At 34.4% G+C, this 19430-nt stretch overlaps 1 protein-coding gene across 2 annotated transcripts in view; it reads left to right on the forward strand.

Moving 5' to 3' along the window:
• Nucleotides 1-7872: 7872 nt before the first annotated feature.
• Nucleotides 7873-19430, forward strand: part of LOC123676188 (FMRFamide receptor) — a 132839-nt gene continuing 121281 nt past the window's right edge. For both annotated transcript variants that reach the window (XM_045611928.1, XM_045611927.1), the window contains exon 1: nt 7873-8253. The gene's annotated coding sequence lies outside the window, so the exon portion shown is untranslated. The remainder of the gene's footprint in view (nt 8254-19430) is intronic.

The following is a 19430-nucleotide window of genomic DNA, read 5'->3' on the forward strand; positions in this document are numbered from 1 at the left end:
CGTTTCTAAGGAAATAAATAGTATAAAATTAGGCAGAGAAATATGTCAAATTATCTATGGTTCTGATGATGCAATCCACATAAAATTTTACACGACAATGAAGCTAGTTCAGGACCTCTAGAGTGCTCTTGGAGAGCACATAACTGTATGTGCCTAAAACATTATTAGGCCAATTGGGAACTCCCCGGTCTGATGCACAGATGGCGGTGTTAGTGTTAAATCCATATGATTTTTAGTTACTACCAACCTTCAAATTATACATGTCAAAATTTGACTGCGGTTCGAATATTAGTTTGTGAGATATTGCGTTGTGAGTGTTGCTACTTTTGTTATTTGAAAAAAGATGAAAAAAAATAATTTCGTGCGCTGATAACATATTGCTTTTTAAAGGAAAAAAATACAATTGAAGCAAAATCTTGGCTTGATGAGGAGTTTCCGGGGTCTGCACCAGGAAAATCAACCATTATTGATTAGTATGCTAAGTTTAAACGTGGTGAAATGAGTACCGAAGTGGACACCCAAAAGAGTCTGTCACCGACGAAAAAATTTTGAATGACCGTGAAGTGAAGCTGATCGAGATAGTAGACAATTTGAAGATGACATCTGAACGTGGACATCATATCATTCACGAATATTTGTACATAAGAAAGCTGAATGCAATAGGGTTGCCGCGCGAGCTCACAATCAATCAAAAGTAACAACGTGTTAATGATTCTGAGCAGTGTTTGAAGCTGTTTAAGTGCAATAAACCTGAATTTTTGCATCGATATGTGAGAATGGATGAAACATGGCTCCATCATTTCACTCCGGAGTCCAATCGACAGTCAGCTGAGTGCATACGATGATCCAAATCCAAAGCGAAGAAAAACACAACACTCAGCTGGCAAGGTTATGGCATCAGTATTCTGGAATGTGCAAGGTATAATATTCATTGATTACCTCCAAAAGAGCCAGACCTTCAACAGCGATTATTATATAGCGTTATGGAATCGTTTGAAGGATGAAATCGTTAAAAAACGGCCCCATTTGAAGAAAAAAAGGTGCTGTTTCATCAAAACAATGAGCCGTGTCACAAATGAATGAAAACAATGGCAAAATTGCATGAATAGGGCTTCGAATTGTGTCTGCATCCACCGTATTCGCCAGATCTGGCCTCAAGCGACTTTTTCCTGTTATCAAACCTCAAAAGAATGCTCGCTGGGAAGGAATTTAGCGCCAATGAAGAAGTAATCTCCGGAACTGAGGCCTATTTTGAAGCAAAAGACAAATCGTACTACAAAAATGGTATCAAAAAGTTGGACGAACGCTATAATCACTGTATCACCCTCGAAGTCAATATTGAATAATAAAATCGAATTTTGCCAAAAAAATGTGTTTTACTATGGTAGACCGGGGATTTTTCAATTGTCCTGTTATACCAAATTTTCCTAGGAAAATTGAAACCTGAAACTTTCTCTGAAGGATCAATGAGTAGATTCTTTTTGAGGAAAATAAAAGAATTGTAATGCATCATGCATCATCAGAACCATAGAAAATTATAACAAAATATCGAAAAAAAATCAGTTGTTAAACTGATTTGAACGAGTTGAAATTTCAACTGAATGAAATCATTTGTTACTGAAATATATTATTTTCAGAAATGAAATAAAAATCATGCTCATTCTTCGTCCTACCTCTCAATGAAAACAGTAATCATATTTACACGTCTCGTTCAAATCTGGATGGAAATTTCGGAATAATTTTCATTAATGTTGAATGGGGTAGATTTCTGTGAAGCGTTCAATTTATGAATGATTCAGAATTTGTTTTTCCCCGGCCTACCCGTGAAAAGCATAAATTAATATGCTGAACGAACTGAAATTGAATCCACTCAACTCCAGGATTCAGATCATTGATAGGGGGGTTGAGAGATCCTAATAAATGAATTGATTTTTAAAAAACTATTGGAATGGACAATTCTTAATTAGTGTAGGCTTGTTTGCACGCAATCGTTCATTGTATAGAACTGTGCTTTATCATTTTGTCAAAGAGATTGTAGATGTAATTGTTGATAATAATATGTCTGTTAGTTCGGCCCCAGACACGATAACATTTAAAATAAGATGAAGTATGAGTTCACAGATGTCTCAACATTCAGTATTATCCTATAATCTTCATATACCTTTTACGCCATTTCGATTACTTTGTTGTCATCAGCAAAAACTAAAGGTAAGGTATTTAGCATTTTGTTTCCAGGTCTACCCAAGGTAGAGCAAGCATGTGATAACCTTTAGGATATAATAGTTATTTGTTTAACTAGGTAACAAAGCAGTAGATTGACTGCCGCGGTTGATATAGTTCATAGTCGAGCGTAGCGAGCTAAGGCAGTCAAGTACTTTACGGGGAGTTTTAATTTTTTGCTTTAATATGAAAAAATCTGCTGCTGAGGCTCATCGAATGCTTCCAAATACCTATTGTGAAGCCGCTATTAGAATGATGATTTTGACGTCGAAGACCAGCATGGATTGGCGGTGGATGAGAGAAGGTTTTCGAAGATGCAGATTTGGAGGCATTACTTGATCAAGACTCGTGTTAAACAAGAATTGGTATTATCATTGGGAATGACGCAACAAGCCATTTCGAAACGCCTGAAAGTATTGGGAATGATTCAGAAACAAGGAAATTGGGTGCCGTACGAGTTGAAGCTGAGAGATGTTGAACGACGTTTGTTTGCTTGTGAACAGTTGAACAGCCGAAGACGGAAAGGATTTCCGGAACGCATTGTGACTGGAGACGAAAAATGGGTTCATTACGAGAATCCCAAGCGCAGAATATCATGGGGATCCCCCGGCCATGCTTCCGCGTCGATGGGCACACCGAATATTCACGGTTCCAAGGTCATGTGCAGTATTTGTTGGGACCAGCATAGCGTAGTGTATCATGAGTTTTTGACACCGACTGAAATAATCACAGGCGATCATTATCGAACGCAATTGATGCGTTTGAGCCGAGAATTGAAAGACAAACGACCGCAATACAACGAGAGACATGATAAAGTGATTTTACAGCATGACAATGCTCGACCCCATGGGGCGAAAGTGGTCAAAACAAACTTGGAAGAGTTGGAATGGGAAGTCCTACCCCACCCGCCGTATTCTCCAGATGTTGCTTCCTTCGGACTGTCACTTGTTTCGATCAATGGCACAAGGCCTGGCTGACCAGCACTTCCGGTCTTATGAAGAAGTAAAAAATTGGATTAATGATGGAATAAGGATGGAAGAAAGTAGAGACCAGCGATGGACAATACTTCGAATCATAAATATATAACCAGTTTTTCACAATGAAGCCTCGAATTTCGGAAAAAATGGTGGAAGCAATGTTTTACGCCTATATAACATTGGTAATCAAGTTGGCCGAATATTTGTAGCAATGTTCGGAAGGATATCAGCAAAAGTTCTGCCTAGACAAGAAGTTCTCATATTTATTTATGAGGTACAAAGATGCTTAATTTTCGATGTATTTGGTGTACGCCGAAGTCCAGAGCTTGTGAATATTCTACTTACTCACGTACAGAAGATTAAAAGTTACTTCTTTTGATAAATGCATCATCAGAGATAAAACTCGATAAAAAGTGTGTTGTTGAATTATTCCAGTAAAAAACGTGAATGTTATTCATAATTTGTTATTATTTTTATTTACTTAATATCTTCGAAATTATTTCTTTATTCATATTATGCCCAAGTTTCAGGGGGTAAAGTTTTCAGATTATGTCAAAGGGCTCCAAGTTATTCGAATTATGCCCAAGAGCATCACGTGCTTGAAGATGTAACGAGCTTTCGATTGGCATAAAATTATTTCCTAGGGATATTACTACCTATAACAACATTCTTGACATGCGATTGAATTATTATTTTTCCACTTATTGGACGAATGTAACCAATCAACGAACTCAATCTGTCTTAATTCGCACTCTGAATGTTTTAAATGTAGCTTTTTTTCTGAAGTTATCGTGTTAACGGCCAACTGATGGTAAGACAGACAGATAGACAGAATTGATTTTAATCATAAATCTCCATAAGGGAATCCAACCAAACCGCTTCATACGATTTCCGGCTCAAAATCACAGACATTTTGTCGAAATAGAACGAGCACGTCAAAGTATAGAAGTATTGTAGCTGTAATTGAGAGAGTTGAATATGAACCACATCGATTTAATGCCATTCGCAAGAATTTAGCACGCACGTTTGTTGGCTATTATGAATGATTTTGCATTGATATATGCCTATTGAAATAAATTAACGCAGGAATTGGAAGCGTTAGACAATTAAAATGTAACAGATCTATTGTGTTTAACCAAATTTTGTCATAATACATATGATTTAAATTGATAATATTATTGTTTTGAATTGTAAGTTTTACTATACGCAGTAGTATTAGGAATATTTATTATTTACCTATACACATTTCTCAGGGCGATGAATGAAAAAATGAGAAATATATGGTTTTTGTTGATCGATAAATAAATGTAAAATCTCAACCGTATGAGATTGATACTCTACGATAATACAGGGTGTTTCCTAAACATGCGGCAAAAATTCAGGGGGTTGTTCCTTGGACTATTCTAAGAATATTTTGTCCTTTGATGATTTTTGAAAAACCTATTTGTTTCGAAGATATAGGGGAAACAAAATTTCAGATAATAACATTTTATTATGAAAAATTACATGAAAATTCAACTCAACCTACAAAAACTGTTGAAAATGACCACCTCTAGCCAGCATACAAGCATCCAATCTTCTCCTCATTGACTGCCGAACCCTTTCAAAAACACCAGGATCATTTCTTATTAAGTTACACCCAGCAATGATCCGATTTCGAAAGTCTTCCACATTTTCTACTGGAGTGTATTCCTTTACCATCTGCACTTATCAATTTTTAGTCAAAAAACTGGTTGTTTTTAGTAATTGGAATGTTGTTAAACAAATTTAAAAATAAATTGTACCTACTTAGTAAACACAGTGCGGTACGCATTTTTATTTAAACTATTATTAATTTTAAAAATATGAAAAATGTTGTTCGCCCTGTATCTTCGAAACAAAGAGGTTTTTCAAAAATCATCCAAGGACAAAACATGCTTAAAATAGTCCAAGGAACAACCCCCTGAATTTTTGCCGCATGTTTAGGAAACACCCTGTATAGTTTTCTATACTTCTGAGTATGTTATCATCTCGACATTTGAGTCGGAATATGGTATATTGTTACTTCATATCAACATCCAAATGTCTTCATTAGGATCAGGGAAATATAGGAAATTTTTTTTCGACATCTTCCTTAAATTTTTTCAAGTTTTGGTTATAAGACCAATATAAAATTTTAGACGAAGCTTTAAATTGTCATTCTACATACTGTTTAAAAACAATTTCCATCTTTTTGTGAAATTTCATGCGTTACTCAAATCATAAAAAATCAAGCAGAATATCGGAAAAATGCCCAAAATTCCAGTAACAATGCATCCGATTAGGATGTAAATTAAGTTGTTTATGTAAAATAATCGCTTGAATGTTCATACCTTATTGCAGGAGAATCCTATCATGAGAATCTCCCATCTAGATGAACTAACCGATAGCAATGACATAAATAGAAATCACATCTCATATAAGACAATTCTGAGGTCTTCAAAATTTCGCATGAGAGAATGAGCGATCAAAACCTCCTGACTTCACGTCAGTGCTTTCCTCATTTTGATTTCAAAAGTCAGTACTTATCTCGATTATTTTCCTTTTGCCTGATGTTGAGATAGTAAATGAAGATTATTATTAAATCTGATGATGTGATATGAATGAAATTATGCCAGTTAGATAATAAGAGAAACATTCCTTTTAGAAATTTAATTTGAACTATACACCAATTCTGAATCCAATTTGACCACAAATTCTTCAACATAAAGTCGAGTGTATGTGCAGAATGATCCATTTAATAAGCTCACAAAATGTATTTACATTTACTACAGAGGCCCTTTAACTTCCATAATAATATACTCCAGAAATATATTTCATAGGAAAGGCGGGTTCATCTTATGACCTCATAACTCTAAACTTGTCATTTCTCGGAAAACATGTTCCGACCTATATCTCTCATCTGAAAATGTTGGGAAATGCCTCTTCGTAGGAAAACGAGCAGTAGGAGTGTATTTTCTAAAATTCATAAATATATTATTTCTTTAAATCCGTTTTGTCGGAAAGAATTCAATTTGATGATGAATCCTTCTTCGAAAAGTCACTTCAGCTGAATGATCGAAGCTCACAAAGTCCTAACTGATATAAGGGATCTTCGACATTCAATGAAAACATTGTGAATTTTATACTATGGTTGATTATTTCCTCTTTTCTCAAAGAATATCTTAATCATAAAACAAATGGACAATCTATCATTGAAAAAATTAGTTCTAGGTTTTAATCATTTGCCAAAAAACTGAGAATTTGAATACGTGTTTACACCTTGTATCTCGAACATTCACATTAATGACCTTTTTTTCTTGAAATTATCAGAGAATCTCTCATTTTCAGTTGTACCTCTAATTTGGGAACACAATAATACGCAACTGGTGGTTGGTTCATGAAAAAAGGGGAAATTGGTATGAAAAATGGTGATGACTGTGTCATGGCATTTATTTTCAAAGAAACTGTTTGACATTGGGCCTTTATATTGGCTTATATTTACTAGATCAGTAAAAAATTAATAATAATCTAAGAACGATTCAGAGGGGGATTTTACGAAAAAACTTTTGCATGAAGAACAATAATCGCAATACAAATTTGAATTTCATATGATGTTGGGTAACTTGTATTTCTGTGAATATTAATTTTTTCGAATGTGTCTCCTTGAAATTATGAATTAAACAATATTTGATTTCCGCAATTTTCATTGAAAAAATTGCATTGAATAATGGTTTTAACGTTTCGATCATAAAAAAACTTTTGTGCAAAACTCTTCATGCGAAATTAAAAATTCAGTTTATCCAAAGACTAAAATCCAGAATGAAAAGAAATATATGACTTCGAAAAACATAGGACAAAAAACAGGAAAACTAGTTCATTTTGAACAGATAATTCTTCAGGAAAATTAATGAAACGTTACAAAGACAAAACATCTGATAACAAGAAATTAGGACTATATAATTTAATATGCGGTACTTGCCCATATGTATATGTTGTCACACAACAGGTAGATCATTCCAGACAAAAATTAAAGAACACTTAAAATGTAACATTAATAAAAAAAGAAATTCCACATAGGTATGCAGATGATGATGATGCAGAACGTTTATTGGATTGGACATCATTTTGATCATAATTTTGAAATTTGACACATTTAAAATGAAAACTGAACTGAATTAGAAATTTTAGAAATTAATAAATATAATAATAAACAAACACAATTAAATGAAAAAAATAGACTTGAACCGATCCTCTAAACTGAACATTTATTAAGAATCCCAAAAATTGTACTTCACTTCTTAGTATTTATAGACATATCCAAAAATTTGTAATTTTAGTATCTAGTGATACTCACCTGCAAAAGTCATTTCATGACAAAAAAATTGTCTTAGAAATAACGGAAGTAAAACATTGTTTTTATATTCATAATTTCAAAATGAACTTTCATCAAGCAAAGACCGAAACAATCAAATATATGCTTCCTTGAATTTTTCATACATTTTTCTTCCTCGAATGACTCCAAGGTTCATAATTAGAAATAATAAACCAAAAACTCCAGAAACGTATTCCCGGCGAGTTCATCTTATGACCCCATAACACCAGTCTTGTCATTTCTCGGAAAACATGTTTCGACTTATATCTCTCATCGGAAAATGTTAGGAAATGACGTTCACCCAAATGGTCGTCCATCTCAGTCCCAATGCATGGACCGAATCCAACACTCAAAGGATGCGGCGTCAGTGCGCTCTCATCTGTCGTCGCGACGACACCACCAGCTCTATAACGTCGCCTTCGAAGCGTCGTCACACGCTACAATTCGCGCGCTGCGCTTCGAAAACCTCGAGCGAAGTTGATTCTTGACCTCCAGGTCTTCCGTGTGACACTTGTCTTCTTTGGCGTTGATTAGATTCAATTTAGATAAATGAAGACGATTCGTTGTTGTGATTGAACGAGGAGTGCGGTCAGGAAATTGTGGATTGGCAGTTTCTTTTTATTTTTTTCGGTTGGTGAACTGTGCTAACTTGGTGTGAACCTGGAGTAGAATATTACACGAAAGGTACGATCGTCCAGTTCGACAAACGTTCGAACTATGTCATTTTAATTTATTATAATGAAGCTGGCTTGGTTGGCCGTCCGTATTTTTAGTTTTGCCACTAGGTAGATTTACGAGTTTATAATACGAAAACTCGAGTTTGAGATCGCCAATCTACGCTACTCATGAATAATTCAATTGGTATTGAAAGTGACTTGAAAAATTGCCTTTTGAAACGGTTACTTTTTTGTGCACCATCTATTTGTGTTATTATTGTGTTTTTTCTTGTATTGGGATATACGTTATGGCGTGACGTCTTTCAGGTTTTTCAAGGGCGTTCTTTCGCGATTGGTACGTAGATATCTGGAAAAAAATATTAAAGATCATTGATCATTGGTTTTGAAGTGACGAATATTGATACATCTCTAATCAAATTTGTTCCATATTTTCTGCACCGAATTACATACAATTTCAATAACTTTTATATTCAGAATACCTCTTGAGATTACCTGCAAATGTTGCATGCAAATTCGTATCAAGATTCATGTGGTATATAAATTTAATTAACATTGCTTTTATGGTGAAAATATGAAAACCAACACCAAGAGTTCCTTTAAAAGTGATTTCCCAAAGGGCTTTCAGAAAAATAGTGGAAAAGATTGTTGTGATGCCTGAGCATTTAAATTTAGCTCTTGACAAATTGAGAGATAGATTGATGATGGGTTTCACAACTTCTCTGCTGATTGTCATCAAGAAAATATTTTAATTAATTAATGTCTTGTCAGTAATGATAGATGGTTAAAGATTCTTGAAACCCGCAAGCAAGATTTTTTTTAATCTCTGAAAGATCAATAATATTTTAATATTTGGATATTTGAGAATTTCATGTATTTTTGAATTTAACCTTCAACCTACATATTGGGAATAAGTACCTACTCATAAACTAAGAGAAAAGCTTTGGATGAAGGACACAAGGATTTAATTATTGTTTTCTTGATTTAACAATAAACACATTCCAAAATATGGATTATGATTTTTGAAGAAAAAACAACAGATTGGTCTTATGGCTAGGTCAATATTCATTTATTGGCATTGCACTTGAAGTGAATTATTTTTGTTCATTTTGTGAGAGTTCTTTGTAAATGATGATTTTTTTTGTGAATACTTTTACTGACAATGACAATGACAATCATGACAAGTTCTGACTTGATAAATAGCACTTCTTCAATTGGAAGTACAACAAAAAATAATGAGAGCTTTGTCCGATAATTTCGAAAAGAAACAGTCCTATAAACATTGACCCGTAAATGTTTTATTTCCGAGATACAGGGTGTTAAAGTTTGTTTTTTTATATTTTTTTTCATAGTATCTGCACTCCACAAGATATTAAACTGGATTTCAATTTATAATTATTTGCTAATGCTACTTATGATAGCGAATTAATATTTTTTTTCTGCAACTATGACCCCTTTTTTCTACAGAACTTTTTTTTGATGGACCACTACTGATAGTTAATAAATGAGCTGTAGAACTTAACTTTTTGTTTTCTTGTGGTTTTGTCATCTTTTTTTTTTAGCATCTGCTACCAATTTCGAGAAAAGATTTTTCTGGAAACCCAAGGAAAATCCAAATTATCATACAAATCCTGGTAGTACGCTGTGATGAAATAATTGATTATAAGATTTGGTGCTTATTCTTTAATTTTGTAGCCGTTATTTTATAGTCGTTACAAAGGAAGGACTGAAAAGTTGTGTTTATGGGACTTTATCTTGAAATTATCCAAGAAATCTCTCATTTTATACCTCCAATTTAGGAACAATCTAAATTAATCACAAAATTCGATCCAATATATACCTATATTGATCTTCTGAGAATTCATAAAATCAGTTCTGTGCGAAAAATCTCATGCTTGAAAAGAACAATTCTTACAAATATTCCTTTGGTTAATGTCGACTTTTATAAGCCGATCTTGAAGTTATGGAAGATATAATTCAATCACTGAGTCCCCCAGACTTCGATATACACATAATAAAATTTTAAAATCCGGAGCTCTTTACTTTTACTCCATTCGAATGGAGAAACGAAAAATTCAGCTCTAAATTCAACAGAAGTACTCCTGGAATATCCCTATTTGAGAGCAATAAAAAACGTTACAATACGGTCGTTTGGAGATCCCAATAGCATTTTCTGTTCTTCATGAACCAATAATAAATCCCAGGATTCATGCATTTATTGGATTCATTCGTTTTTTATGAATCATTTTTTGATATCGGTCATGAAACACTGAGATATATTGAATTAAGGCATCGTTATTTGTACCATAAAACCGGAACAAATAGACTTTTTCTACTCATACCCGTTCAATATTCTTCTGTTTATTCAACTCATTCATCTCCAGGATTTTTTTTTAGTAAATCGTAGCAATTCCGGTTGTCATGCGGAAAGCTTGTATCACAGAAAAATGAATTATGAAGGCTGAGAAACTTCTCCATAAATTTCATTTTGACGTTCGAGAATTTGTGGAAACGTTCTCTATGTATGGAATCTGAAGAACACAGACAATGATACATTAATTTGAGTTTTGGGTTCTCGAATGATCGATCGTTGTATTCGAGTTGGCGATGTTCTTGTGAATGATGCCAATATTTCGTTTGTTCTTCTCATTTTAACAATGTCCAATGCCAAAGTAGTTGAAACGCGATCGTCTGAAGAGAACATTTGTTCCAGGACAATCGACAACGCGTCTGAAAGTTGTTCCGATTTGGGTTTTTTATTTCAAACAATAAGAATCTAGAGCCTTATGTTTCATAGAGGACTGACATTTGTGTTCCGGGCGCCTCTTATCTCATTTCTACCAATTAATTATACAGTTGTTTTTTGGGGTAAGATCAACTTTTCTTGTATGGGTTTTCTACTGGTTATCGCAATCATTTTGATTGGATATAGTCAATTTCTCTGACTAAGGCTATCAATACTGGGTGTTAGTGAATAAGTGTGAAAAATTTCAGGCGATGATTCTACATGAAGAAATAAGAAGTTTGCTGTTATACAGGGTGGTCCAGATTATAGTGCAATAACTTTGGTGTTGAGAGAAAAACTCATGAAATAAGTTCATATAAACATATATCCCAACAGGCTTCGTTTTCGAGATACAGGGTGTTGAAATTTGAATAAAAACCGGATTTTTTACTTATAATTCTGGTATTAATACATTCATTGTCTCAATTTACAGATATTGAAATCCTGATAATGTAATGTTTCGAATAAGGTGAGTGCCTTTTGCCACTATCATTCAGTGGCGTAGATATAGGGATGCGATGATCCTTTTCCTGTTGAAAATCTACACCACTGTCTTTTTTCGGAAAAATTTATTCATTTCTGAAATCAGCATTGCTTTCCAAAAAAGGTTTCTTGAATTTTTTCATAGAACGTACCATTTTGGAGATAATCGAGTACAAAGCAAACACATTACACAATCCACGAAAAACTCCAAAAATTAATTTCCCAAATTTTCCCATTAGTGATGAATGAAAGTACATAAGTTCAAAACCAAGGATTATGATTCAAGTATGATGAAAAAATGCATAATAAATATCTCGCAATACTTCAAATATAGATGTTTGTATTTGGCGTTAAGACATTACGAATTTAGTATTATTACGGCAATATACGTTGTCAATTAGATGAAAACATTATATGTAGATACCTAATAATCGAAAACAATGAACGTGTGACCCCAGATTTTCCAGATTTTTGGTGACAGTCCAAAAAAGTTACGTCAAATAATCAACAAACAATGTGGTCAGAACGAACTGATTGGTGTTTCGTATTATGTTCCAAGATATAATGGCTGACCTAATTTCAAATTCCAATTCGACCTACCACAGGATTTAACATTAAATGTCAGTTTCATCAAAATAAGGAATTTAAATTATAGATATTCTCGTAATTTCCACAAATTCTATCATCAATTACAGATTGAGAATTTCTAATCGAATAGTTGGTATTACCTTATAAGTATATCCACTCACTGAAGATTCATCACTTAATTTGAAAGAAGAAAAAATGATTATGAGGATGATACACGTGATGTAGTTGTGTTAAAATCATTCATTTTCATTAATTCACTTTGGTTATCTTATGAATATTTTATGAAATTTCTGAATTAATTCACAAGTAGCTATTTATGTTATGATATTTGTGGTCTTATAATATTTGAAAAGATTATTAGATTTTTCAAAGATATTAATTGAATATTGATTCGAAATATGGAGTTAACTCTTTGAAAAGTTCAAAATTTTTTTCTTCGATTTGCAGTTCTGTTCTGTAAATTTAATTTGACCATAAACCTAATCGTTTGAATAGGTGCAAATAAATAAAAATAATAGCGCCTCATTCTCAGTAAGAGCTCGAATAAATCATAAAATTCGGTCTCACATTCTCAGAGTGGTCGTTTGTAATCTAAATGTAATAGGTTCAATTCCCTTGTGGCAATCTAACTTTTTATTTATTTTTTTAATGTTGTGATGTATCGAAAAATGAAGGAATCGAGGTGAAAACTTTCGTGCGAACTTTTTATTTATATTTTATCTTCACTCTATCTATATTTTTTCGTAATCCTTGGGTTATTTGAGGAAATACGGCCTGTTTGTTCTGCTCCAGGGACCTTCTTCCCATATCCGTTTGTTTTCACACCGTGTTATTGATGGTGTACTGGTGATGAGAAAACTTCCTTCAAATTCAATTTGGCGTAAGACTATTTTTCACCAGTTCGAGATACGTGATGTCTAGAAAAAATTTTCAGCTTGATTAGTTCTGCCTCATTATCGTCGAAAATAAACTTTCAGAATCTGAAACTGAACTCTCTCAAAGTTTCACTGTTAATATTTCTAGTAGTGTGGATTCTATTAATACGAAAAAATCTCGAGAATCGAATTCAGTGCATTCCGTATGTCAAGTTTTCTTTATATCCCAGGTAGTAACATGCAATGGGAATTTCTTATTTATTGTTCTTCCAAACTTTATCTTTGTTAGTTTATATTGAACTGTTTTTGAATTTCTTTGTTCTACATGAAAAATAGAGGTGTTTTTCAAATTTCGATGATTTAAATTTGTATGAAGAGATATCTATAAATATTTTCGTATTTTTGAATACTCATTCTTTGAATCATTTCGTCAGAATGTGTGTAATTTTCCAATTCTGAGCTGCGAATGGTGTCAAATGATAAGGTTGGATTCACCGATGACGAGTCCTAAGCTTTGAAACAGATTCGATCGAGAGAAAATTTTTAATTTGGATATAAAATGAAAATTTGAAGCCTCGTGCAAAATTTCTTGAGGAAAATCGAATTAGAACCATAAAAAATTCAATAAGTATGTTAAAAAAATAACCACATACTTCTGTGATTACAAAACCGACGTGGTCGGAGAGATATCATAGAAATGAAATGAAAATTTCAGCTTCAATAGCAAATTTGACTTCGACAGAATCTTTTTCGAGAACGTTTGCACCTGAAAAATAGTACAGAGAGCAGTCTTCTCAAGAATGGTAAGAAAAATGTATGAAATAAAGAATTTCACATTCGTGTTATGAAGTGATTACACTTTTAACTACTGTTTCCAAAATGTGTATCTTTACTGACTTTCTAGTTAAAGAATATTTTTATTTGAAATTCACTCAATAATATAGAATTGAAAGAAATTTTGATAACCTAAGAATTCAGAAGAAAAATGAAGAAACGATACGTTCACATTATTTCTTCATGTAGGTACCTGTTATATAATAAATTTTCTTCGTTTTCGCGTAGCCCAAATGCCCTTGTCACATAAATTTTTGTTATGAAATAATAAGGTGCATGGAGTTATGTATATGGTTCGAACGGAATAGAAATCCTATGATTGGGAATAACTTCTTCAGATTGCAAAGGCGAATTTAATATTCGTTGAAAGTATTCATTCAGTGATTGCGAATCTGAATGTATAAATGTTTTGAAATATTGAAGCATTTCGTTTCGATGAAAAGAGTTTTTTTTCTTAAATCCTATCTAGGCTTTCCCGGATCAAATTCAGACCACCAAATACGCTTATCCAGTAATCTGGATCCCTTTACTTCGGTAATAGAAGTAGGTAGTAACAGATTTCATAGGCAATGATTTTTCAATCGAATATAAATATTTAATCAAAAAAATTATTTTTTTTCAATAAATACGGTATAATTCAAAATAATTAGAGAATAACTGAAAAAAATTGATTCTCCAACATATATTTACATATTGTCCTCAAATATCTGCAAACGCATTAGTGAAATTTATTCACTAATACTCGAATCACCCTGTATATGTTTGACAATACAAACATACATCATAAACAATGTTAGTTGACACGATCAAAACGAATTTTCGTGTTAAGCTTGAAATTAGCAGTTTAGATCTAAACGCGAAATGTTAACTCGGTTTGATATGTTGTCACGCAAATAATGAGTCAAACTTTTCGTTGGAGACTATTTCCGGCTTAAAATTCGAAAAATACAGATATCGTGTCCGAATTATACAGCCCTCTCTAAGCAGAACGAGCGCACAAAAATACCAACTTCTATTAAAAAAGTTAATTGAGTCTATTTGATGAAGGTTTTTTCAATATAATCATATAAAAGGAAGATTACTCTATTTGAACAGTTTTGGTTATTTTGAATTTTGTTTAGGTTGCTTATTAATATTTTGTAACTATTGGAATTGTATTCCAAGACAAAAAATCGTATATATCATAAAGATATATTATGTTGTGAAGCAAAAATTATATAAGTATTAGGTGTACAACTTTGTTTCCGGCGTTTTGCAATAAATGGCTGTAGCAGTAAGTGGTAGTCGAAATGAATAGATCGTAGATATCCTACAATAAGCTCAGGTATTTGTTAACATATCGCCACCGAAATATTAGTCGATTTGTGTCTGCATCATGAAGTTATTCTCGATTAAACATGTCAGCTTACGAGCCAAATTCTTCTCGTTTGCGGGAGGTTTTAATTTTCTGCTTGAAATGAAGAAATCTGCGGCTGAGGCTTATCGAATGCTCTCAAATACATATGGTGAGGCCGCTATTAGTGAAAGAACGTGCCGAGAGTGGTTTGAACGCTTCAAGAACGGTAATTTTGACATCGAAGACCAGCATGGCGGTGGAAGTGAGAAGGTTTTCGAAGATGCAGAATTGGGGGCATTATTTGACCAAGACTCGTGTCAAACGCAACAATAATTGGGAGGATCATAGGGAAAGACGCAAGAAGCCATTTCAAAATATCTGAAAGTCATGGGAATGATTCAGAAACAAGGAAATTGGGTGCCGTACGAGTAGAAGCCGAGAGATGTTGAACGGCGTTTGTTTGCTTGTGAACAGCGGATTGCAAAGCAAAGATGGAAGGGATTTCTGCATCGCATTGTGACTGGAGACGAAAAATGGGTTCATTACGATGATCCTAAACGCAGAAAATCATTGGGATATCCCGGTCATGCTTCAACATAGACGGCCAAATCGAATATTCACGGTTCTGAGGTCATGCTCAGTATTTAGTGGGACCAGCTCGGCGTAGTCTATTATGAGTTGTTGAAACCGACTGAAACAATCACAGGAGATTGTTATCGAAGGCAATTAATGCGTTTGAGCCGAGCATTGAAAGATAAACGGCAGCAACACAACGAGAGACATGATAAAGTGATATTACAGCACGACAATGCTCGACTCCATGTTGCAAAAGTGATCAAGACATACTTGGAAACGTTCAAATGGGAAGTCCTACCCCACCCACTGTATTATCCAGACGTTGCTTACTCGAAGTATCACTTTTCGATCAATGGCATACGACCTGGCTGACCATCACTTCCGGTCTTATAAAGATGTAAAAAATTGGATCGATTCGTGGATCGCTTCAAAAGATGACCAGTTTTTTTAACGCGGGATTCTTACGCTGCCCGAAAGATGGGAGAAAGTAGTGGCCAGCGATGGACAATACTTTGAATCATAAATGTATAACCAGTGTTTTACAATAAAGCCTCGAATTTCGGAATAAAACGGCGGAAGCATGTATTTATAGCAACTTCTATTCTCGATAGCGTGTGAAACCCAACCAAAACGATTAAAAAGCTAAAACAGGTGCAGAAATGATTCTCGAAAGTCTTGCTGTTTGGAATAAATTGAAGTTGATTTCGATTCCAATTTCCCAAATCTGCTAGAAACGCACGAATACGTCGATTCCACAAGGAACAGTTTGATTCATTGATACGCTACAACTGAATTACATTCGATACCATCGGGGAAAATAACTCATGTTTTTGAATTTTCCTTGTTACCATGAGGATTTACAGCCACCGTGGCTGGCGCGTTATATTTCTTACCCTGTCACAAGCAATATGTTCAGAAAGGCTCTAATGAAGCTCTTATTCTGCAGAAAACGATTACCTTCAACCGCTGCTGAAAATGAGGATTTGAGCCGGGAGAAGTACTAAACTGGTTTTACTTTATGCCGCAAAAAATGCACATTTGCCTTCATCCTCGTCAAGATTCAACTCTGAAAAGGAATAACGCATCTTCAGTTTGCTTGTTCGTACATTATGTCAGAATTGTTTATTTCTAAAGGGTGCTGTCAGAAGCAAGAGAAACGCCGACGAAGGTTATTTTCGCTCACTCGTAATATACAGTGTGGTCCAACGAAAATTTTACACCTCGATTTTTTGGCTTCAAAATTAAAATTTGGAAAATGGCTGGACCCGTCAATTTTTGATTCGAGGGAGAGCAACTTCTTTGTTGTTCGCATCTCCGTAACTGCAACCCCCTAACCGGGGTGAGTACAATCCCTTGATTTTTGATAGGGTTGAGGGGTGATGCGGTACCTCATTTTGAAGATCTCATCGAGTACTATCTAATCCTGAAATTTCGCCCCAAAATCTCCATCGATAACGAAATGACAGGTAAAATAGTGGAAGAGTAATTACTAGTAAACAACGGGTTTTTTTTTCGAGGTATATAACTTTAAAATGGCATTACTGTTCAAGATGGCGACCGATTTAACAGCTGTCAAGTGATTCATTCTCAGTTTGGTTTGGCAATTCATCATGAATAGACTCACGCCTGAACAACGCTTGCAAATAGTGCAATTTTATTTCGAAAATAATGGTTCTGTGAGGAATACGTATCGCGCACTACGTCCATTTTATTTTGTTTAGCGATGAAGCGCACTTCTGGTTGAATGGATACGTCAGCAAACTAAACTGTCGCATTTGGAGTGAAGAAAATTCTCAAGTGTATGTCGAAACACCGTTACATCCAGAAAAACTGACTGTTTGGTGCGCTCTATAGGCTGGTGGAATCATTAGTCCGTACTCCTTCAAAAACGATGATGGCCAAAACGTTACAGTCAATGGTGATCGGTAAAGAGACATGATTACTAACTTTTTCATTCCTGAATTGAACAACCAGGAGCTGTGGTTCCAACAAAACGGCGCAACATGTCACACAGCTCGTGCCACAATCGATTTATTGAAAGACACGTTTGGCGACCGCCTAATTTCACGTTTTGGACCTGTGAATTGGCCTCCAAGATCTTGTGATTCAACACCGCTAGACTACTTTCTGTGGGGCTATGTGAAGTCATTGGTCTATGCGGATAAGCCACAAACCCTTGACTATTTGGAAGACAACATTCGCCGTGTTATTGCCGTTATATGGCCACAAATGTTGGAAAAAGTCATCGAAAATTGGACGTCCAGATTGGACTACATCTGAGCCAGCCGTGGCGGTCATATGCCAGAAATCATATTTGAAACGTAATGCCACAAGATTATCTTGAGGATAAATGAAATTCATGTCAATCCAATAATCCATCGTTGTTTTATTGCAATTTAAAGTTCTATAGCTCTAAAAAAACACCCTTTACCTTTGAAATGTGTAGGAAACGAATGATATTCTCGAGATGAATTCTGCACTGCGTTTTTCACTATTTACGCTGTTATTTCATTATCGATGGATATATTTTGAAGCGAAATTTCAGGGTCAGATAGTACTCGATACGATCTTTTAAATTAGTTATCGCAACACCCCTCATCCCAATTCCAAATCAAGGGGTTGTGTTCACCCTCGTTAGGAGGTTGAAGTTACGAGGATGAAAAAACCAGAAAAGTTCTTCCTTCTGAATCAGAAATCGACGGGTCCAAGTGATTTTCCACATTTCATCTGAAAATCGAGGTGTTTTCGTTGGACTACCAAGTATATCAACAGAATTGATCTCGAGTTCTTCATCAGCAAGTCAAATCTATCCAACCTCTACTTGACCATTAGATACATGTGACAAAATGATATAGGGCTACTAACTCAAAAATTATATCTTTATTCACCCTATAAGTAATAAACATGGAAATTTAATGAATTGAAGAAAAACTAGTTCCTGTAGTAATTCCACAAATATATCTTAAATAGTTTCAAAACAAAGCTAAAACACTATTTTTTATGAAGTACTAACAGAATTACATAATCAATTACAGTTCTATCTCTACTATCAGAGGTCTTTAAGTCATCTGTCAAGAGTTCATCATACTTTTTAGAATTGCATTCTTAGTTGAATTGAACGCTCATATTTTTTAAACTATTTTTGTTGAGGTCGATGACTTTCATAAAAATTCTTTTCCTCGAGATCATATTTCAAAAGAACAAAAACTGACTTGGTTGCTCTCTCTTAAAAGCTCAAGAGCCCCAAAGCATCTTTGTTCAAAGGATTAAGTCCAAGAGGTTGAACTCCCTTGTGCCGATATCTCACAATCGAAATCGATTTGTTCAGCTTTCATGAGAATTTCATTGTCTCTTGGGAAGCTGTATATCTTCAGGAGTAGGGCGTCAAGATATAGTGAGAAGTAACATGCCCTGTGCGTGTTCTGTTTTCGTTTGCTCAGATTTATACCCTTTGTCCACAATATTCAGAATTATTAACGAGCGTTTTAGTTGATTACTTAATTAGATAATCTAGAATACCGGTAAATTATCATCATCCTGGATTATCTCGACCTTTCTGATGACCCTTACTCAAGGACATGCAATATGCATGAAGTTACTTTTCAGAGGTAATTTATGCTAACCCTGTTACCTATAATTCATTTTTTATATTTTTCGAGCAGAAATCTTTAAATCTTCATGAGACATTTTTCAGCACTTTGGGCCACCAA

The sequence above is a fragment of the Harmonia axyridis genome, chromosome 3 (assembly GCF_914767665.1).
Source record: "Harmonia axyridis chromosome 3, icHarAxyr1.1, whole genome shotgun sequence".
Taxonomy (NCBI): Eukaryota; Metazoa; Arthropoda; class Insecta; order Coleoptera; family Coccinellidae; genus Harmonia; species Harmonia axyridis.